The sequence below is a fragment of the Malaclemys terrapin genome, chromosome 17 (genome assembly GCF_027887155.1).
Source record: "Malaclemys terrapin pileata isolate rMalTer1 chromosome 17, rMalTer1.hap1, whole genome shotgun sequence".
NCBI classification, from domain to species: domain Eukaryota; kingdom Metazoa; phylum Chordata; order Testudines; family Emydidae; genus Malaclemys; species Malaclemys terrapin.
Window position 1 is genome coordinate 27,043,552 of NC_071521.1, and position 23,123 is coordinate 27,066,674.

The following is a 23,123-nucleotide window of genomic DNA, read 5'->3' on the forward strand; positions in this document are numbered from 1 at the left end:
AGGAATTGGGTGCTGTGGCCCCCCCATGCCTGGGGCCTATTTGAAAGGCAGCTGTCACACTGTCCCCTTTATCGGGAGTGCCCACTACACCCATCTCATGTAGTCCTCGGCACGAGAAGGGGGAGCATGTTCCCAGCTGAACGGCGTTCGTCCAGGACTCACCGACCCCTATTCCAGGATGGGGGAGTGACCTGAGAGAGAGGTCACCATGTAGCCTGCAATTATCAGTGGCTTCTGGATTCCTCTGGGAAAGGGTTAACCAGGGGCTTAGTTTAGTCCACACTTGGCTTTCTCGGCAGTGCTGGACTCTGGGGGCAGGGAGGGGTCCAGCTCGCACCCTTTCACCTGGCAGGGAAAGTGCCCTAAAGGTTAGGATGTTCTCACAGGCTGTCGTAGTTACTGGGACCTTGGCAGGGAGGATTGGTCGCTTGTGGGGCATCGGATACCTCCCCTCCTCCTAGAGCTGTGCAGTAACCAGAACATTACCCCCGCGAGGAGAGGGTTTCGGGGACCCTGGGATCTTGGGAGCCAGGGCTTCTCTCAGCAGCCTGGAAGCCCAGGCCCCCCATCAGCCTGGCAAGCAGGTGGGCAGGCGGGCGAGCTGGCAGGGAGCCAAGCAGCTTTGCGTTCGAAACCTGCCTGCTTTCTGTCTGAAGGTTTGTCCAAATCGACGTGTTCCCACGAAACGTTTGGATTTTGACAAGCTGGCAATTTCTGATGGAAAAACAGTTCCACTGGCAAATTCTGACCAGCGCCTCTCCTGACCGCACAGCTCCCTGCATCTTTGCTGAGCGTGGAATCCAAATGGACTTGACACAGGTGTTTGTGCCCTGGGATGCCATTTCAGGCCAGCTCCGCCAGTGCTCCGGCGCTCACATTCTCCTAGTGGTGACGTCTGACCCTGGGGAGATGAAAGGCCCCTGCAGGTTGTTTCCTGCAGTGTGAGCTTTGGCTGCAGGCTTCTGTCCCCAGCCATGGCACGAAGGAATCTGTCAGCCAGGCTGGGCCTCCTCCCTCATCTGTGGTCAGAGGTCACACGGGCCCTTCCAGTGACAAGGTGGCAGCATCTGGCCCTGGGAAAACAGACATCTGCCGTGTGCTCACCCCAGAGATTTCTTTCTTTCTGCAAACTGAAGAGGCCTCTCTCCTGTAGCCTCAGCAGAGGCTGCGAGGAGGCCAGCAGGCCCTGTGGCCCCCCGCAGACTGGGGGAGGCCCTGACCAGTAGCTCTAAAGGCCAGAAGACCCCACAGGACAGGTGGGGAACGGGACTGTGTGTGACATTATTGACATAAACTGGAACCATATAGATCATTGTTGCAACCAAGGTCCTGTAGTGGCACAAAACCTTGTATAAAGGGGGTCAAATGGGGTGTGTAAGACAAGGTTATGGTTTACTGGTTATGATTATGCTGTCTATATGTGTGTATCAGTTTTGTAGTTGAAGTTATGAATATTGGCTCTATACTGTCTGTATGGCAAACTTATGCTTTGCTTCTGGGTGACATCCCAGACAAGCTGAGATTAGCTCTGCCTAGCCTGCTTGATGGCCCATTAAGGACCATCAGCTATACAATGGACTCATAGAGAGAAGGCAAATATGCCTTCAGGCTCAGCAAAGTATGCAGGGACTGGCCCATGTGACTCCAGACTCCATTTGCTGTAATCTTCCACAGTAAGAACAAAGAGGTGTTCTTACACCTGGAAAAGACTATATAAGGCTGATGCCTCATCTCCATCGGGTCTTCAATCCTGCTTCATACCTCTGGAGGAACTTCGCTACAAGCTGAAGCTCTGAACAAAGGACTGAGGACCCATCCCAGCGGGGGATGTTCCAGAGACTTGATTTGAACCTGCAGTTTATTCCATCGCTGCTGCAAGCCTGAACCAAGAACTTTGCCATTACTGTATGTAATTGATTCCATTTAACCAATTCTAACTCTCATCTCTATCTTTTTCCTTTTATCAATAAACCTTTAGATTTTAGATTCTAAAGGATTGGCAACAGCGTGATTTGTGGATAAGACCTGATTTGTATATTGACCTGGGTCTGGGGCTTGGTCCTTTGGGATCAGGAGAACCTTTTTCTTTTACTGGGGTATTGGTTTTCATAACCATTTGTCCCCATAACGAGTGGCACTGGTGGTAATACTCGGAAACTGGAGTGTCTAAGGAGATTGCTTGTGAGACTTGCGGTTAGCCAGTGGGGTGAGACCGAAGTCCTCTTAGTCTGGCTGGTTTGGTTTGCCTTAGAGGTGGAAAAAACCCCAGCCTGGGGCTGTAACTGCCCTGTTTGAGCAATTTGTCCTGCGTTGGCACTCTCAGTTGGGTTCCGCCAGAACTGAATTGTCACACTGTGATGTTACGTTGCTGTTCCATGGCAGAGGGAAAATGGGAGGGGTGTGCTAAAGGGACATTCGTCCATTGGACTCTCTCATCCCAAGCTGGGAAACTGAGGCAAGGGGCTGCTGCCCAATGGATTGTAGAGCGGGCGTTTCACTCACAGTTCACATACTGCTGAGTCACTCTTGTGGTGGTTTCCCCAGTTCATGCTGCGTTTCTTTCTCCTCTAAATAAAAGTTCTCCGGTGTTAGACACAGACTCAGTGCTCACAACGGGGGAACAGCTGCCTGTTAGGGGCGTGCTGGTCAGTTTCCCAGATTTCTGGGAGGGACGCTCCAGCTGGTTCTGATTTGCAATGCTAAGAGGAACCCCGAGATCCTGATTCTCGTCCTTGTCGCTGCCAATACCACCTGGCACAAGCGTTACACCCCCATCCCGTTCTGCACAACCCCCGTTCCTGCCATCTCCTCTGGCTTGATCCTCTCCATTTAGTGCGTCCTTTGTCTGGAAAGCCGATGATACGGTAATGCCGCAGAGTCCCACTGAGAAATTAAATCCCTGGCTCACACCTGCCCGGCTTCAGAAACGTTGGCATTCTCGGGAAGAAGGGAGGGAGCCCAAGAAATCTGGTATCTGCGGTAAATAAAGGCTGGGCAGACGTTCCGGAGGGGGCTCCCTCCCTGCCCACACACCAGGCTTGAGGCCAGCGGTTGAGAAAGCAAGATAAGCTGGGTGTGGAGTGGCGCTTTCCCCATAAAGGCATGGAGCCCCGGCTCTGGTTTCTGATGTGGAAGTGGGGGACGCTTCAGGTTACTAACTCGCCCGCTAACCTGCAGCCTCGGGATGGGTGAGATTTATTGAAATGCCCAGTATTTCACACAGCCTGGAGATGTAGGGCCAGAGCCTGGTGGTGGGCACCAGAGCCCCAGGCGGTGTGGGCACGTGGGGGAGGTGCAGTGGCAGGGCATGCTAGGTGGCCGCTGTGGGACACCATGTGCCCTGAGTGCCCGGGCACAGGAAGGAACATGCCCAGACAGACGCAGTAACTACCGCATAGAGAGGGGCAGCCTGCACTCCTCTCAGTGCCGCCCCTCAGCCCGGGCAGGTGCACAAGGGGGAGGGGAGCCCTGGTTCATCCTCTGCTTTCCCGACCCTGCCTGGCCGAAGCACAAGGGATGGGGGCGCAGTGGGGTACATGCTGCTTTTCCTTTGAAACGGAGCAGCATTTCCCCCAGCAAGTGCATGCTGCAGCATGAGCCTGGCTAGCTAGGAGTCTGGCAGTGCCTCCTGGTGAGTAAAGAGTGCCCCCGGGGCCATGGGGTACCAGGAGCCTGGCGGGGATCCCCTGCCCAGCGCTCTGCTGGACCCTAGGCAGGAATCCTCCCGCCCTGCCCCAGGTACCTTTGGGCATTGGGGACAAAGTACTTTAGAACACAAAGGAACTAGCATAAACCATGTTTTAAAAATGGGGAAACTGAGGTATGGTGCAGTGTAATGAGTTTTCCAAGGTCACAGGTCGAACTCAGGCCCTCTGTGTCTTAGACTATTACAGTGTGTGAACGGCTGCTAGCTGGCAGCGTCCCCGCTCCTCTGGGGCGTCAGGAGAAGGGGAGGCGTGTTTTCAAGGATGAGTGACTCCAGATTGTTATTTCACTTCAGTTCCAAAGATTGTAGTTCTGGCTTGTCAGACTCACTGAAATCCTTCTCCTTTAAAGCTTTAACCCTTTGCCTGCCATGGGGTTACGCCTCTCTCCTCCCTCTCACAAGGATACCTGAGATTGCTGGCAGCATGTCACAGTTACTTGGGCTGTGACATTGTCTGAAGAATTTGGGGTCCAGGCAGCTCCAAAAAGAAGGTGTTTCCAATGAAATCTGTCTGGGGATCATGTCTGGGCAAAGTGTTTCCATTGCAACAGTGTGTTTCAGTGTGTCGTTTACACGGTGTTCTCTCTCTCTCTCTCTCTCTAATTCATTTGCATGTTTGTATCATGGTCACTTTTGGGGTTAGTTGTGGACTTGCTAACTTTGCAACACCACATGAATACAATGATGGCTGACAGAAAGCACGGTGCCGGACTCCAGTGCGGCTTTTGCCTGTTCTGGTTTGACACACACACACACACATCCTGCCCACCCCGCCCCATCCCGCCCCACCCCACAAAAAGCTGCCATTTTGCAACTGTCATGGGCCGGCAGCAGCTGTAATCAAACTTGGGACCTCTGGAGCTTCACACGTGAGCCTCTGCTGTAGGGTTCTCAACCTATTTACCATTGGGGGCTGCATATGCCGTGCTCTGCGTTATGTGGGCTGTAGCTACACAAGATGTAATACCAGGGCTGTGATAGATATACCTGGGGGGTGGGGGGGTGAATGAGCCTTTTTCTGTCCAAGAGTCTGGATTGCTCTGGGCTGCTGATCCCGGCAAGGTCATTGTGAATCCCTGCGCTGAGTGCTGAAGGTGGCCTGGGAAAAGCATGTGTGGGGAGGGGGTGTTAGCCAAATGGGCTCGTTTCCCCCTGGAGCTGCCCAATTACCCCAAGGAGGCACGGGAGTCGAGAAAACGGCTTCAAGTTCTTTATTGATCAGTCAGCTGAGCGGGTGTCCCCCTCGACTCATGCCAGAGGGAGGAACACACCTTACAAGCACAACTGGGCTTTTTTTATACAGAGAGACAAACAACTTAGCGTGTCTAAATTCTGCTAACCTATGCATTGTTTAAATTCAGTTCTAGTAGTAATCAGGATACATCTGTTCAGCTTCCCGTCCTTCACATTCCTTTCCCAGGGTCCGTCCAACCCCCTCCCCTTTGCCATATATCTTCTATACATCCTGTATACGTGCAGCTTCATGCATGGGAAACGACAGTGAGAACTGAGATAAGCATCTTTACTGGGATAACAAGCAGAAGCCGAGATAAACATGTTTTTCAGTTTTTGGGCCTAACAAGATTCCCCCCTAAAAAGCATTTTGAGAGCCTTATGGCCCCCAATCCTCAGCCTTCACCGGCTGGTATAGGGCCATCATTTGTTGGTGTATAATTTGATTAGCCATTCGTCAGACTAATGCAACTACACAGGGAGCTAAGCAAGCTAGGGTTAATAGGGTTGTAATAAAGAGTACAAAAAGAAGAAGGCCTTCTCGGAGCCATCCTAGTTGCGGTAACCAGGACGTGAACCAGTCCGTATTCCACCCACCCCATGTTTGGACCGGGACATGGGCTAACTTCCTCATTTCTTTTGTTAGCTGTTTTACCGGCTTTCCATTATCATCTATTTGTAAACAGCAATTAGATTTGTTTAATTTTGCACAAATTCCCCCTTCTTCTGCCAGCAAATAATCAAGAACTAGATGGTGCTGGTAGAGCACATTCCTCATCTGAGTGGACTGATCGGCCAAAAGATCAAGAGCTGCAGCCGTCTGATTAGTTATTATTTCTAAGATGGCTTGCAGCCTAATTATCCGATTCAAGTTGTAAATGGGCTCCCTTGCCCCTGAGATCCACTCATTAGGATTCCATGTAGCTGGACCATAATGTTTTATAATTCTCTCAGGGGGCCACTCCTGAGCCCCCCATGTTTGGGAGCTTCCGGCGGTCAGGGTGGAATCCACGAACCGCCTTTTTCTAATTAAACCCTAATTTTCAATTTATTTTCCTGCATCTGGGGTAATAGAAAGAACAAGGGTCTTATATATCCAACATAACATATCCCAGACCAATTTGGAGGCAATCTTCAGTAGGCATAGGACCCGCAGATCCAATAATGGCCCTTTAGAGCCCAGGTTCCATTAGCAAAGGGGCCATCCCAGGTTTCCTCATTCTCATCGTCCTCTAGATGGTCAAAATATAAAGGATTACCTGGCCCTAAAGGTCCCCCCACCATTCCATCAGCTGAACTGCAATAATCACATCTCCATGCCCCAGCTCCTGCTTTCCAGACACAATCGCAGCCCCATTTTGGCTGATTGGTGCTAGACCAGAATTGTTTAAAACCCCATACTCGAGTTCCATTCTGATTCTGCCATGCCCATTTGAAACCACCGTACCCCGTGGTCCTTGCTAGTGGTATTGTCTACCTGGCAACTCGTGAATAGGGCGTCAAAGAACCCATCCTGTCCTACCGCCCTGCAACCTTCAGCCGTAGGGTAGTATTGTTTGGAGCATTTCACCCAACTATTATTGGTGAGCCTCACATGGGTCTGGTTTCATTGCCCCTGATATTTAGAACAGTCATACAGATGACAATAAGGGTCCCAGCAATCAAACCCTGGGGATAGAGTCCAATCACACTTGCTTTCTCCCAAGTACACTCCCTCCCGCCTTGTCCAATTAAGGCAGAGAATACCCATTCCAGAAGAATACAGTCGCCAGGGGCTACTATCCTCAGTCCAAACCCCCGTTCCATCGTGGACTATACTCAAATTGCTGAGCCACCATTTGGGCTGTACCGGCTGGGCTACCCAAGGCCATTCATTTAATTCCCCTGGGCCTCCGCATACCCAACAGTTACTGAGGTTAATGGATTTTGCTATTGTCTCCCCCCAGCTGTAAAAACCTATTTTCCCAACCATAATAGTGGTGGAAGCACATAAACAAAAATATTAACAATAATTTCATTATCTTTTTCTAAACAGTCCCTTTAGTCCGTCTAAGTACTGATACTCCCAGGTGGAGTCTTCACCTGTGCCACCCCGGGCATCCGGAGCCGGGGCGGGCAGAGGGCTGGTGTCCTCTTCCGCTAGTTCAGTCTCCGGGTTAGGGTTCAGAAACCACTTTACCTGTGTATGGTGTGCCCATTTGTCACTCCCAAGAACTTTGACTGCAGCTTGGCTGATGAGCGAGACAGTGTGCGGGCCGTCCCACCGTGGTGTTAGGGGGTCACGCTTCCACTTCTTGACGAGGACCTGATCACCGATCTGGAACGGGTACATGGGCTGGTCCAAGGGAAGGGCCTGAAAAGGCACCGCGTCGATGCAGCTGTAACAAAACAGATTGCAACCCAGAGACCTGTTTCCATAAGGAGTCCTTCCCCATTTCCCAGTTTACATCCTCCCGGAACCCCGGGATAATGGTGAAAGCTTAAGACCCTTACGTGGGGCCCTTCGAATGCGGGTAAGGGCGAGTGGTAACGCATCAAGCCACTTTAAACTAGACTCTGTGCATAGTTTAGTGAGGGTATCCTTGAGAGTTCTATTCATTCTTTCCACCTGTCCCATGCTTTGCGGCCTCCAGGGTGTATGCAACTTCCATTGTATACCGAGTGCCTGGGACACCTGTTGCAAGACTTCAATACAGTCATGAGTGGGGCTGGTCTCATAGGAAACCCAAGGGTCAGGCAATAGGGTAGCTAGGTTGAGGGAACTAACTGTCCTAAAGGTTAAGTTAGGGGCTAGCAAGGGCCCTACCTTATATCTGGTATGTCGACTGGGATTTAGATCCTTTTCCCCAGCGCCTGTCCCCAGTATTTGAGGCATCCCGTGGGGAACCACAACCTCAGTGTCCCCCCCAGGGTAAACTTTTCAGCCTCCTGTACAAGGAGAGCGGTTGCTGCAACGGCCCATAAGCAGGCAGGCCACCCCTTGGCGACAGGGTCCAAGACCTTCGAATAGTATCCAATGGGTCGCCAGGTTGGTCCTGACCTTTGGCACAGGACTCCAGCTGCCACTCCTCCTCTTTCATGAACGTATAGGGTGAATGGCTTCCGGGAATCTGGGAGGGCTAGAGCAGGAGGCTGAACCAAGCCTTCTTTAAGCTCTCGAAATGCTTTTTCCATTTCCCTGGTCCATTTCCAGTGGAGCAGACCTTCTTTAGTCAAAGACTTATATAGTGGTCTGGCTTTTCCCCCATAGTCAGGGATCCAGAGTCGACAGAAGCCAGTCAGTCCCAGAAAAGCCCTTAATTCTCGGGGGTGCCGGGGTTAAGGGCTGTTAAGTATAACCTGGATTCTTTCTTTACCCAAACTGCGACTCCCTTGGCAGAGGTGGTATCCAAGGAAGGTGACCTGCTGCTTAACCAACTGAGCTTTTTCCTTTGATACTTTATACCCCTGTACCCCAAGGGGATTGAGGAGCTCGACAGTTTGCTCCTTGCAGACTGTCTCTGTTCAGTACTCAAGAGCAGATCATCGCAGTACTGAACTATGTTACATGCAGGATGGTTAGCCAGGAATGGGGCCAGGTCCCTTTTTAGCTGGCTGCCAAAAATCTCGGGTGCACAGGTGAGTCCCTGTGGGACAACAGTCCAAAGATATTGGGCTTTGTAGTGGGTATCTGGGTCCTCCCACTCAAAGGCAAACAGTCTCTGCTATTAACTTGTTAATTTGTCTTAGGTCCTGGACCAACCGATACTGCCCATTAGGCTTAGGCACCCCCATTATTGGAGTATTGTATGGGGACGTGTCTTCCTTTAACCACCCGCACTGCAAAAACTTTTGAATCAGGGGTTTTAACCCGATCCGAGTGGTTAGCTTAAGGGGGTATTGTCGAATTCGGACTGGGCTGCTTCCCTCCTTAAGGGAAATATGCACTGGTGTAGCATTCCTGGCTCGGGCCACGCCTCCTTCCTCCGCCCAGACCTTGGGATTTACACCCCCCTCCCCTCCCCCGCAGGTGGCTTCCATCACTTCCCTTACATTCCAGGGAGTGATCTCTAGCATTTATGAGAGCCATCTGGTAATTAGAGGCTTGTTGCTTAGGGATTCTGACTTCCATTGTCCCGTTATCGAATGAGATCTCCGCCTGTAATTTAGTGAGGATGTCTCGTCCGAGCAGCGCTATGGGGCAGGAGGGACTGCAAACAAACTGATGGGAAATTTGACGGTCCCCTATTTTTACTAGGAGAGGCAAAGTTTTTTCCAAAGCTATAGTTTGTCCCTCTATCCCCTGGACTATGGCACGTCCCCGAGCTCTATCTCGGGGAGCCTTATTAAGGGGGAGCAAACTAAGAGTGGCCCCAGTATCAATAAGGGCTTCAATTGGGCGGCCCTCCACTTTAATATTTACCGTGGGATCCAGGCTGGCAGCTTGTGCTGTCAGGAGGGGCCGCTGGGTCCCCCAGCCCCCCTATGGGAAGACTCCTCCCCTGAACGTCCTGTACTGTTGTAGAGGATGGGAAGGGACGGGGTTTTATCTTTACGTTCCTTTCCCATGGCCTGTCACCGGGGGCATTCATTCTTCCAGTGCCCCTCTTTCCTACAGATAGCGCACTGATTTCGACCCAGGCAGGGGCCCCGCCCCTAGCCCGGTGGCCCTGGCCGTCCCTTAACTTTGTCTCCCCTTTCTTCATATCCTTTCCTTTGGGCCATGGCTAAAACACGGGCCCCTTTCTTCCGAGAACGGGGGCTTCTGTTGCTTCCAATTATATAGATCACTAGTGGTAAAGGGAACATATACCATAGTGAGATTACCCTCAGGGGCTACAGTTTCCTGCAGTGGACACAAATAATTCTGTTGCAGGGGCCCTTGGAGTACCGGGCCACCCTTGCTCCTGGTGTGGTTAGACACCGGGGAGCTCAGAGAGATCGGAGGGGGCTCCCGTTTGGAAAAGTCCTGGTCGCTTGGCTCACCCCTTTCAGTTGAGCCATTATCCTCAGAGGAGGGGGTGGGGATTTCAATTGAGGATACCGGAGCCAGGAGGCCGGGATACAAAGGGGGAGAGGGCATAGGATCAGGGGCAGAGGGAATCACAGCCCGCAGACAAGACTTCTTAACAGGGAAACAGGGTTTCCTAACAGGGGCACGGGCCATTAAGGTTTTAATAGTTTGTGATCTACATTTTTGCAACCATGGGGGATGATTGGCCACAAGGTCCTGCCAAATATCTATATAGGGATATTGGTCCCAATGCCCATCCCAGATCACAATGCTATGTACTGCTTGTACAACCCCTGGTTTGAGCGTCCCGCCCTCGGGCCATTCCACCCCAAATGTCATCCATTCAAGAGTACAGAATTTTACAAGCTTGTCTTTACATAATACAATTCCATAATTAGCCTGGCGTCTAAACGCCTTCCAGTTATGCAGCATACATCCCAGGGGTGTCCAGGAGAAGGTGCTTTGTCCGGACCCCATTATGCTTTACCCAGAGTTTTCCGAGACAGAGATATCAAGAGGGGGAAGAGGTATAGATCTAGTTCTAACTCAGATATCCGCTGGGTCACGAGGTTCGGCTGACCCCCCTTGCAATCAAGATATCCTGGTCATCGGGTTTCCCCTTGCAGGAGTCTTGGGGCGGCTGAAGTCAGCTTAAGCCTCAGACCTGTCAGCAGCACTCATTCATCTTTCACACAGATCCTTTAATCAGTTACAATCTCGGTTTCCAACACACCATTAAGAGGAGAAACAAGATTACCCTTCCTATAGACAAGAGTAATCCCTGAGGTTGCTCCAAGTCCCAATAATTGTTAAAAACGGCCCATGGACTTGTGGAGTTAGTTACGTTACTCATTGGCCGTTATTTGATTACCCTTTAACCAAAAACACAACAACAAGACATTTACAAAGCTACAATAATGTTAACATACCTTCCTGTATACAGGCTGCCTAGGGGATTTCCACTGTCCAACCCACACCTCGGGGGCGTTATTCCTCAAACCCAGGAGGTAAACGCACTTACCGCCCGAAGTGGCCGCGTCCGGCAGTCAGACTTCCCCTCCTTCTGAAGCCGTCTTGCTTCCGTGTCCTTCAGAGTTCTCTTTAGAGAGGACGCAGCCGCCCCGGCCGATTGTGACGATCCGAGGCCCGAGCAAAGCAACAGCTCGAGGTGGCCACTCCTCGGAATCGCCCTCGGCCGTCGGTCAGTGCCCTCTACAGGGAGAGAAGTCCCGGCGGAGTCGCCATTTGTTAGCCAAATGGGCTCGTTTCCCCCTGGAGCTGCCCAATTACCCCAAGGAGGCACGGGAGTCGAGAAGACGGCTTCAAGTTCTTTATTGATCAGTCAGCTGAGCGGGTGTCCCCCTCGACTCATGCCAGAGGGAGGAACACACCTTACAAGCACAACTGGGCTTTTTTTATACAGAGAGACAAACAACTTAGCGTGTCTAAATTCTGCTAACCTATGCATTGTTTAAATTCAGTTCTAGTAGTAATCAGGATACATCTGTTCAGCTTCCCGTCCTTCACATTCCTTTCCCAGGGTCCGTCCAACCCCCTCCCCTTTGCCATATATCTTCTATACATCCTGTATACGTGCAGCTTCATGCATGGGAAACGACAGTGAGAACTGAGATAAGCATCTTTACTGGGATAACAAGCAGAAGCCGAGATAAACATGTTTTTCAGTTTTTGGGCCTAACAGGGGAGGGGTGTCTATGTTAATCCCGGCTGAAATAAATGGCCATGCCCTTGCTAGGGCGGCGCTTACAGTGCACCCCTCAGGGACCCGGCTCCATTTTGAACTCTTTTTGGCCAGGACTGTGGCCCCTGGCGACTCTGCCCACTTTAAGCCTGGCCTGAGCTGGGCCCACAGAACAGCTGCAGTGTCAGCAGCGTGTCCCCCTCTGGGCTGCTGGGCTGCAGTGCAGAGGGCAGCATGCCTGGCGTGGGGCACACAGCAGCTCTGTGCCCTGGGCCCCTCTCACCTGGCACTCATCTGAGGGGGGCAGAGCCCTGCCGGAGGCTGCCCAGCTGCTGTCTCTGTGTGGGTGAGCGAGCAATGCCCTCCGGCTGGTGGTAGTGACTGTGGATGGGGGGAGCTGGGACAGAGGGAGTTGCTCCGAGCAGCACTCCCCTTGCAGCGGTGCAGCGCGGGGAGAGAGGCAGCAGCTCCTTCCCCACCACAGGGAGCGCTCCAGCCGGCCCTGACCCACCCGGGACCCGGGAGCCAGGCCATCGGAGCCGCAATCTTTGAATGGTTTTTACCATGCAGCTGGGTCCCAGCTGTGTGCTAATCGGGCCGGCTGCAGAGACAGAGACAGAGGCCGGGCCAGGGGAGAGGTGAATGGTGGGCTTCACCCCGTCTCCAGAGACTTGGGCCCACCCGCCCCATGCTGAGCCCCTTTGAACATCCAGCCATGTCCTGCGGTGCCTACCTGGGAGCTGAGCTCTTCTGAAAATCTGGCCCAGTAGTTGAGCCCTCTGAAAACTCTGGCCTTAGCGTCTAAGGGTAACATTTTCAAGAGTGGCTAAGTCACTTAAGTGCCTAAATCCCAGTGACTTCTAGTGGGATTTAGGCACTTGTGAAACTCTCTCCTGGTCTCATGTCCAGCGGTTTCTCTCCCCTGCAGGGTTCCAGTCCAGCTCTCTCCTGCTTCTGTCTGCGCTGTCCATGATGGCGCTCCTTTGCGTAGCCCCCGTGCAGGGCAACGGGGCCCTGGCCCACAAGAAGGTCGAGAAGGGTGAGTAGAGAACCCGTCGGAGAGCTTCTATCATCTGCCATATCCGAGATCAGGGCATCGTGGGCCTGATTCTGCTCCTCTCCCCCATGCCGGGGTCACCCCTAGATCCACTTATCCACTGAATGCACCTTCCCGCCCCCCCGCCAACGCTGGGCCCAAAGAAACGCTGAGTTCTCCGAAGGGATCGCAAGGCCGGCCTCCGCTAGTGAGCCCACTACTCCCATTCGCAGGCCTCCAGCGCCTGGGAATGGGCCAGCCAGGGTTGGGGAGGTGCTGCTCGACTGGCTGTTTGCTTTACACAGCTTCGTTATCCCTTTCTCCAGTAACGGCTGCCAAGCCGCCGGCAGTGACTGAAGAGCGCTGGTACCCACCACAGGGCAGCGTGTGGGAACCAGGCACCGCCCCCAAATTGGCTGGGAGTTCTACCCTTCCATCGCACCAACTCCTATACTAGGGCTAGCCCCGGCTAACAGCTGGGGATCTCTCGCTCATGCCTAGAAGCCTTGTGCCCAGAGTCCAGGTAGCAGGGAGAGCCAGTTCCTCCTTGTCAGGGGTTTTCATTCCCTTCTCCCCACACCTCCAGTGGCTCTGGGAGCTGCTCAGGGGCTTACCCAGGCAGGCCAGGGGCCGAGCCAGCTCCAGAGGTGGCCCTGAGCCCCTGCCCCCCGCAGTGCTCAGCAGCTCCTCCTCCTCGGCTCAGCTATGGGGGAGGGGCACACAGGGGGATTGTCTGGGGGGTAGGGGAACTGGGGGGCTAAGGCTCGAGGGAGGACCCTGGGGAGGGGAGGGGCAGTATAACCACAGTGCTCTCATTCTACCAGGATAGTTCGGGACAATTTCTGCCCCAAAGACAAGCCCCTCGATAGGATGTCTGGAATTTTCAAAGGCACCACAGGGAGTTGGGTGCCTAAATCCCACTGAATTCCAATCACAGTCGGGTGTCAAACTCCCTTAGGCTCTTTGAAAACTCCCATTTCAATTGTCACTGATGGGTTTCATAATTGACATTCGCTGAGATGGATCTGGCAGCGTGTCCCCCACCCTCGCCAAACGATTTCACTGCAGTACGGACTCAGGAAGGATACAGAGCCTTGGTTTACACTTGATTCATCTCTTCAAGGTTTCTTCAAAACCAGCAGAGCAAGAAACGATTCTTATTTTATTTTATTGGTAAAATGAAAGTGTAAGATCTGGAGCGGGATTCTGTGGCCAGGAATGGCCGGGGCGGATTCTGTGGCTGTAGTATTGTGAAATACACAGGACCTGCCTCTAAAAACCCAGCCTCCAGTTACTCCAGGCTCATTTGATCGAGCTAGCTAGCGCTCACTCCCCCACCCCCACCTGCCCCCTTAACGTGATGTTCATGGCATTTCAGGGTTCCCCAAAGACTGCAGCAACATTCCCAGGGACAGCCCCAGCGGGGTCCATGTCATCCAGCCGGCAGGCTCTCCCCCCTCGAGTGGTGTGGTGTGACATGGACACGGAAGGCAAAGGCTGGACCGTTGTCCAGAGAAATTCTTACAACACAGAGATCACCTGGCGTCCTGGAGCACCTACAAGTACGGCTTTGGGAATGTGCAGCAGGATTACTGGCTGGTCAACAAGTACCTGTCCCTGCTCACGCGGCAGAACACCTACAAGGTCCGCTTTGTGGTGGAGGACAAATCCAACAACACCCGCTACGCAGAGTACGACATCTTCAGTGTCGAGGATGAGCCCAGCGGGTACCCTCTGAGGCTGGGCAGGTACTCTGGGGACGGCGAGGACTATCTCACCACCTACCACTCCGGCCTGGGGGCATACACGACAACATGAAGTTCAGCACGACTGACAAGGATCAGGACCAGGCTAGTGGGAATTGCGCAAGTAGCTATGGAGGCTGGTGGTACGACAAGTGTCAGAAAGTCCTGCTCAATGGGAAAGGCTACATCTACTGGGCAGGGTTCTGTAAGAGTGGGGAGTGCAAGTCTTCCCTCATCCTGGTTAAGCCAACAGACGTGTGCTGGGTCTGGCAGGAGGAGCCCATCCTCCTTGGGAGCCGGCGCCGCTGAGACAATATTAGATCAGACACGGCGTGCCATCCCCCACCTAATCAGTGTAGTCCCTGCAATGCCTCCACTCTGCTCACCCCATTCCCTGTTGGCTTCTGCACGGTAAATCCCCTGGAATAAATGCAGAGAGCCGACCCCGCCGGTGCGTTCGAATGACACGAAGAGTGTGATTGGTGTGTATAACTGGACCCCCGCTTCCACTCTGCCTCGCTGGAAGCCATGTCACTCACTACGACTTTAGACCCACATTAACCTCTGCTTCTCCCAGCCCTGCCACTGCCCCTTGGTATTAGTGATCAATGAATCATGACACTGGATTTCTAGCAACTGTCATTGAGCATTTAAATGGGGGATGACTCAAAGCCAGGACTTTACATCTGAATCCTGCATGTATTAGCAGTGGTGAGTTTGGGTTCAAAAACCTGCCCTCTGTGTTTTTAATAAATATGGTTATTACATGAGAAAACATTGCAACAGTAATTAGTTGCTGATGAACCACTGAGATTAGATAGACGTGCAACGAAACCGCACAATAAAGATATTGGTGTCCCTCTTCAACCCAAGGCGCTAGTCAAAGTTTGGGGCCCTGGGGATGTTCCAGTGGGGAGCAGAAATTGGCAGTGGAGTCTGGTAATTTTTTGATGTCTTGTTTATTGACAAGGAACATACAGAGTCCTGCTTCTCCAAACACAGCAGGAACCAACAGCAGAGATTAGCCTCCCTGCTCTCAGCTCCAAGCCTCTTTAGCCAGCACCTAGCCCAAAAGCTCTCTATGCTCCTCCCAAGATCACACCATGCTCACAGGCTCTGCTCGGCTTTCCTGCTCTGCCTCCGTGTCCTGGGTGCACTGCCCGGCTTGTCTCTTTCACACACGCACCAGCTCAGAACGACACTCGGTGGCATCCTCTGCCCACCTGGGGCTAGTTTCTGGGCACACGCCATCATGGCTTGTTCTACACGAGGCCCCCTTACCAGTTGCTTCCAGCTGTCTTAAATGAAGAGTGCATCCTCACAGCTGTGTCAATGAGATTTTAACTCCACCCATCACAAGGTATAATCCAGCTCCTAGCAGTGTATTTATCTGTCAGGCTGATGTCCTCTGAGCATCTCTGAGCATTTCCTGCCTGTTTGGCTTCAGTCTTCACTTCAATCAAAGTTCATTGTGACCAGATGCTGAACACCATTAATGCTAACAGCCAGGGGCAGGAGCACCCTCACGAACAGGGAAAGAACAGGCTAAAGAATAACGCCAAGGATTCAAGTCAGCTGGGCCTGATGCAGTTCACTCTCGGGCAGGGCTCCCAAATCGTGGGCTGTAGCCCAAAGATGGGCCATGACGTAGTCCTGGCTGGTCCACTGGCAGGGGTGAAGATGGGGGGGAATGTGAAAGGGCATTGCCCCCCCCCGCAAACTGCATCTTTCCAGTCCCCTCCTGACCATGGCCCTTCAGTGCTTCCCCAGGACACAAGGCCCTGTCTAATTGGCCTTCCTGACAGAGCCTGCGTGGAGAGCGTGCGTAGGGGGGAGTTTGGGGGGCAGGTTTGGAAAGAGGGATGTTTTCAGGGGGAGGGAAGCTGGGAGCCTCTGAGGTGCAGCTGGAAGGTTTCCTCCTCCCTCCTCAGCATCTGGGGTGCAGACAGGGGGGGAGGGGGTTGCTATTTTGCAGTTGGGAGTATCAGGGACCCCTCCCCCCCATGCACTAAGCTGTCCCCTCCATCTCGGTTGCTGGTGGTGACGTGGGGGTGTGCTGTTTTGCAGTGGGGGAGCGGGGGATCCCCCTGCCCAGGGCACTGACCTCTCCCCTTCCCGCCTCCCATCTCCACTGTCCGTGCTGGGAGCCACCCCCACCCACCACTCTGCCCATTGCAGGCTGCGCTTGGTGCCCTCCCGAGCCACCTATCCCTCGCCAGGCTGGAGCATGACGCTGCAAGCGGGGACATCCTCAGCCTGTCCCGGGCAGCCAGCTCGCTCAGCCGTTTTGCTGACTGGGGGGCTCCCTGCCAAACCCAGGGTTCCCCTGCACCATTCCCCCCAACTTGGGGTCCCACCCACACCCCAACTCCCCCCTGAACATGGCTACCCCTCCCCTTCCAAAACAACCTGAACTCTTCATACGCCACAGCCCACCCCCGCCCCTCCCCATGAGCCACCTGGCAGCAGTGCCCTCCATCGGACCAAACTGCTCTCCATGTCTCCCTCCCACCCCCACCCCCCAGGGCCAGGCTGGGGCTCTCTGGGGCTGGACCCCGGCTGTGACTGGGGTTTCAGCACTCCTGCTTCACAGATGTATACAGAGCACTGTATAACCAGAGTTGTCATAACTATAAAGGGAAGGGTAACAGCTCTCCTGTGTACAGTACTATAAAATCCCTCCTGGCCAGAGACTCCAAAATCCTTTTACCTGTAAAGGGTTAAGAAGCTCGGATAAGCTGTCTGACACCTGACCCAAAGGACCAATAAGGGGACAAGATACTTTCAGATCTTGGTAGGGGGGAAGGCTTTTGTTTGTGCTCTTTGTTTGGGAAGTCATTCACTCTTGGGACTGAGAGGGACCAAACATCAATCCAGGTTCTCCACATCTTTCTGAACAAGTCTCTCAGATTTCAAACATGTAAGTAAACAGCCAGGCAAGGCGTGTTAGTTTTTACTTTGTTTTCTCAACATGTAAATGTACCTTTTACTAGAGTGTTTACCTCTGTTTGCTGTACTTTGAATCCGATTTCTAACGCAGTGTTTTGCTCTGGCCTATTGCTCTTTAAGTTTGATTACCCTGTAAAGTTATTTTCCATCCTGATTTTACAGAGATGTTTTTTACCTTTTTTCTTTAATTAAAAGCCTTCTTTTTAAGAACCTCATTGATTTCTCCTTGTTTTAAGATCCAAGAGGTTTGGAACTTGATCCATCAGGAGTTGGTGGGAGAAAGAAGGGGGGATGGTTAATTTCTCCTTGTTTTTGATCCAAGGAGTTGGATCTGTATTCACCAGGGAATTGGTGAAGGTTTCTCAAGGCTTCCCAGGGAAGGGAATCCACTTGGCAATGGTGGCAGTGGATCAGATCTAAGCTGGTAGTTAAGCTTAGCAGTTTTCATGCAGGCCCCCACATTTGTACCCTAAAGTTCAGAGTGGGGAAGCAGCCTTGACAAGAGTCTAGTGACTCTCTCACCCTGGGCTCTCCCCAGTATAGACTCTTGTTCACACTAGTCAAATGATGTTCAAATGCTGAGAAGGAGCAGGGAAGAGGCACAAAAATGACTTGTGGCCTGGCCAGCACACCTTCGAGCAGGCAACCCGAGGGGCTGCAGCTAGTCAGCTTGACTAAGCAGTCCCGAGCTCTGTCATTAAGGTCTATAGTCACCCAGCAGGAGGAGGTAGCTGCATTTCAGGATTTTGCTCTAGCAGACAAAGGTGTAAGGAGAGCTGGCAAAGCTGATGTTAGAAACATTGACATCGGAAATCCATGTAAGTGTAGAAGAGTGACGGAACCAATCGTGCGGGGACATGGGAATTCACTCTCACCTGGCCTCTGGGGCTGGAGGCAGGACGTGGCTGGCACTTCTCGCTCCTGCCGTACAAGGGGCAGGTGCTGCTACCGACTGCTCCCCCTAACCCCCGCCCTGCTGCGCTCTGGGGATGCTGCCCTGCTGTGGAGCTCTCAGGTGTCTTGAACTGGAATTTGTTTGGAGAGAAACTGCTAAGGAGCCTTATCAGCCCCGAGCAGAGAGTACCTGGGAGCCTGCCTGGGTCGGGCGGGTCTGGTACAGCCTCCCGCAGATAAGGCTCTTCCCTGGACCTGCCACTCATTGGAATCTGGAACAATTCCCTCCAAGGTAACACCCGGGGCAGCCAGGGCAGGGCAGGGCACGGCCTGCTCCCCTGGAGCGTTAGGGCTTTCAGGAGTCAGAGGTGCCAGCGGAGCAGGTTGTACGTTAAAGCAGCGAAGGCAGTTGGGGGGCAGAGGAATTGGGTGCTTTGCCATTGCACTTGATCAGCTCAATTTGAAAATTCTTTCAAAGGAAATCCAGATGTATACATCTGACTGGGGTACATGTACACACATACACACGCACACTCACATGTGCACACACTCATGTGCACATACACGTACACACATACATACACACATGTACATATACATATATATACAGACGTACACATACACGCACACACGCTGTCCCTGGAGCGCCCCAGGATGCGACTGACGGGGTGGCTGGCTATTATGGAGGCAGAAGGGGGTTGGGAGAAAATAATCAAGAAGAACTTTTGCTGAAAATGCAAACCTAAGCTGGAAATCTGTGCAGGGCTGGGCTCAGAGAAAATGATCTTTTGAGCTGCTCTTATTAACCGTGGTCCTGTACTTCCTGGTTTGCGTCGGACCCAGGCAGGAGACTGGGCTGCTCTCAGCTGTAGAAGCCATTGGAATGAGCCAGGTCGGAATGAGCCAGGCCCTCAGAGCCTTCTGCCACCAATCGCCCCAGCAGTCACTGATCCACACCAAACCACGTCCTTCCAGTCAGGCAGTTTCATATGCACACGTCAAACCCTTGGTTTGCCACTCAGACACCACGGTGATGGGCACAGTAAGGACCGAAAGACGCTAAACAGGCAGGGAAGGAAATAGTGGCCCTGCAAACGGATGAACACCAGTTGCTGGCTGAAGGCACAATCTTAATTCCTGCATCTCCTGTCTGACAGCTATCGTTCGCTTGGCAGCCTGAGCTCCGATTTCTAACGCAGCATTTTGCTCTGGCCTATTGTGGTTCTCATGTCCGGGGGGGCCTTGGCCCCTCGTATCAGGAGTGGTGCTAAGGAGGCTGCTTTTCAAAGGTCCTTAAGTAGGGTTGTCAACTTTCTACTTGCACAAAACCAAACGCTCTTGACCCATCCCCTTTCATGCCCTTCCCCAAGGCCCCACCCCCACTCACTCCAGCCCAGCCCACCTCCCTCAGTCGCTCGCTCTCACACCCTCACTCACTGTCACTGGGCTGGGGCTGGGGGTTGGAGTGCAGGGAGGGGTGAGGGCTCCGGTGGGGATGCGGGCTCTGGGATTGGGCTGGAGATTAGGGGTTTGGGGTGCCAGAGGGGGATCCGGGCTGGGGCAGAGGGTTGGGATGCGGACTCTGGGAGGGAGTTTGGGTGCGGGAGGGGGCTCAGGGCTAGGATATGGGGATTGGGGTGTGGGTGGGGGTGTGGGGTCTGGGAGGGATTAGGGTACAGGAGGGGGTTCCGACCTGGGGCAGGGGGTTGGGGTGCTGGGTGTGAGGTCTGGGAGGGAATTTGGGTGTGGGAGGGGGTTCCGACCTGGGGCAGGGTTTCTGGGTGTGAGCTCCAGCCAGGCGGCGCTTACCTCAGCCGGCTCCTGGTCAATGGCACACCGGTGCTAATGCAGGCTCCTGACCCCTGGTCTCCCTCCGCTGGCAGGCTCTGAGCAAAGCCTGCCCAGAGAACATGGATGACGAGTTCTCGATCCTGCTGACAGCACCCCCCAGCACAGACAAACTCCAGCACATCTTGGAGGTGAGCAGAATGGGGAGGGGCCGCAGGGGTTTTTCCTTAGCCCTGGGGACTCCTAGAAAGAAGAGACTGGAAAATCCATGTTTCTATTGGATCCTTCCGAGTATGCATTCGTGATATAAACTCACTGGGTGACCTTGGGGTAACTCACTTCCCCCTTACGGCATCAGTCTTCTCCACTATCAAATCTACACTGGGGAAGAAGGACAGAAGCCCCGACAATCATCTTCACCTCTGGGTGTCTGGTCCTGGGAGCCGAAACCAACTGGACTATCTGCCCCATCTCCTAAACTGCCCTGTCTTTCCCTCCTAGGGCCTTGTCCTTAGTGCTCAGCTTCCCAGCTTGTCCCTGACCTTTAAAGGACGCTCCAAGCCCCTCCCATGCCTGCTTCCCTTGGGGTCTCTCTCCTGGCTGAGCACAGGATGCCCTTCTATCTCTCAGCAGGCCTGGGTCCTAGTCACAGGCTGCGTCTTGTCACGTGACCCCCACACTTATTCCCTTCACCCTAGGGAGCTGCATCACCTGGGCCAGGTGCAGTTGAGCTCCAACCCCTTCAATATTTCCTCTACACCAATATTCCACACAAAGATGGACTACAAGCTATCAGGAACAGTATCCCTGATAATGTCACAGCTAATCTGGTGGCTGAACTTTGTGATTTTGTCCTCACCCACAACTATTTCACATTTGGGGACAATATATACCTTTAAGTCAGCGGCACTGCTATGGGTACCCGCATGGCCCCACAATATGCCAACATTTTTATGGCTGACTTTGAACAACGCTTCCTTAGCTCTTGTCCCCTAACGCCCCTACTCTACTTGCGCTACATTGATGACATCTTCATCATCTGGACCCATGGAAAAGAAGCCCTTGAGGAATTTCACCATGATTTCAATAATTTCCATCCCACCATCAACCTCAGCCTAGATCAATCCACACAAGCGGTCCATTTCCTGGACACTACTGTGCTAATAAGCGATGGTCACATAAATACCACCCTATACCGGAAACCTACTGACCGCTACACTTACCTACATGCCTCCAGCTTCCATCCAGGACACACCACACGATCCACTGTCTACAGCCAAGCTCTAAGATATAACCGCATTTGCTCCAATCCCTCGGATAGAGACAAGCATCTACAAGATCTCTATCAAGCATTCTTAAAACTACAATACCCACCTGCTGAAGTGAAAAAACAGATTGACAGAGCCAGACGAGTACCCAGAAGTCACCTCCTACAAGACAGGCCAACTAAGGAAATAACAGAACACCACTAGCTGTCACCTTCAGCCCCCAACTAAAACCTCTCCAGCGCATCATCAGAGATCTACAACCTATCCTGAAAGATGATCCTTTACTCTCACAGATCTTGGGAGACAGACCTGTCCTCGCTTACAGACAACCCCCCCAACCTAAAGCAAATACTCACCAGCAACCACACATCACTGAACAAAACCACTAACCCAGGAACCTATCCTTGTAACAAACCCCTATGCCAGCTCTGTCCACATATCTATTCAAGTGACATCATCATAGGACCTAATCACATCAGCCATACCATCAGGGGCTCGTTCACCTGCACATCTACCAATGTGATATATGCCATCATGTGCCAGCAATGCCCCTCTGCCATGTACATTGGCCAAACCGGACAGTCTCTACACAAAAGAATTAATGGACACAAATCTGACATCAGGAATCAAAATACTCAAAAACCAGTGGGAGAACACTTTAACCTGTCTGGTCATTCAGTGACAGACCTGCGGGTGGCTATATTACAACAGAAAAACTTCAAAAACAGACTCCAACGAGAGACTCCTGAGCTGGAATTGATATGCAAACTAGACACAATCAACTCTGGATTGAATAAGGACTGGGAATGGCTGAGCCATTACAAACATTGAATCTATCTCCCCTTATAAGTATTCTCACACTTCTTATCAAACTGTCTGTACTGGGCTATCTTGATTATCACTTCAAAAGTTTTTTTTCTCTTAATTAATTGGCCTCTCAGAGTTGGTAAGACAACTCCCACCTGTTTATGCTCTCTGTATGTGTGTATATATATCTCCTCAATATATGTTCCATTCTATATGCATCCGAAGAAGTGGGCTGTAGTCCACGAAAGCTTATGCTCTAATAAATTTGTTAGTCTCTAAGGTGCCACAAGTACTCCTGTTCTTTTTCCTGGCCGTCTCACCCTGGGACAGGTTGAAACTGGAAACCTGTGGGTAACAGTAACTCTTTGCTCGCAAAGGTGCTGAAGACACAATGGAAGAGGAAATCCTTTGGCCTGGATTGAAATTATTCCGACTGAAAGTGAATGAGAGAAAATAGGTTCAGAGTTCTCTTCCTAGCAGCAGAAAATGTAGCGATTGATAGAGGTTCAGGTCAGAAAGGACCATTATGTGCATCTAGTCGCCCCTCCTGTATAACTCAGGGCCTAGAATGTCACCAAGTGGTTCCTTCAGCCAACCATAGCATGGGACTGAGCCAGAGCACGTCTTTTGGAACGACATCCACATGCAGGAGAGCCAGCTGGCTACCAGAAAATCTCTCTTCTGCAGTGACGTGGGGTTAAGGGACATGGCGGAAAAGACATAGAGGCTGTGACTAAACTTAGAACAGCAAGGCCAGGAAAACCAGGGTTAGCTCCCAGGCCTGGCTATCAGATCTGCTGTTTTCTATTCCTGGCTTTGGGACCATGAGCGAGTCTCTGCACCGCTTGGTGCCTCAGTTTCCCCAGCTATCAAATGGAGCTAATCAAGGTTTTGTTTGTTCTCCCCATTTTACAGGGTGGGAAACTGAGACACAGTTGGGACCTGTCTACACTACAGGTCTGTCATGCGTTTGTAATCTGCTGACCCCCACATGTTGTTCAG

General features: G+C 52.4%; 2 long non-coding RNA genes across 4 annotated transcripts; one reads left to right on the forward strand and one right to left on the reverse strand.

Annotated features, from left to right (window-relative positions):
- The first annotated feature begins 3,156 nt into the window (after positions 1-3,156).
- On the forward strand, positions 3,157-23,123 carry LOC128825353 (uncharacterized). Of its 3 annotated transcripts, XR_008442657.1 has the most exons (4): positions 11,724-11,980; positions 12,563-12,673; positions 14,049-17,335; positions 23,037-23,123. It is a non-coding gene; the product is annotated as an uncharacterized LOC128825353 (long non-coding RNA). The 3 variants fall into 3 exon arrangements; XR_008442656.1 differs by lacking the exons at positions 11,724-11,980; positions 23,037-23,123 and adding an exon at positions 3,157-3,188 and having other exon boundaries at positions 14,049-17,574; XR_008442655.1 differs by lacking the exon at positions 23,037-23,123 and having other exon boundaries at positions 14,049-17,574.
- Positions 4,903-11,626, reverse strand: LOC128825352 (uncharacterized). Its single transcript, XR_008442654.1, has 2 exons — positions 10,862-11,626; positions 4,903-7,317 (listed from the first exon to the last, which is right to left on the reverse strand). It is a non-coding gene; the product is annotated as an uncharacterized LOC128825352 (long non-coding RNA).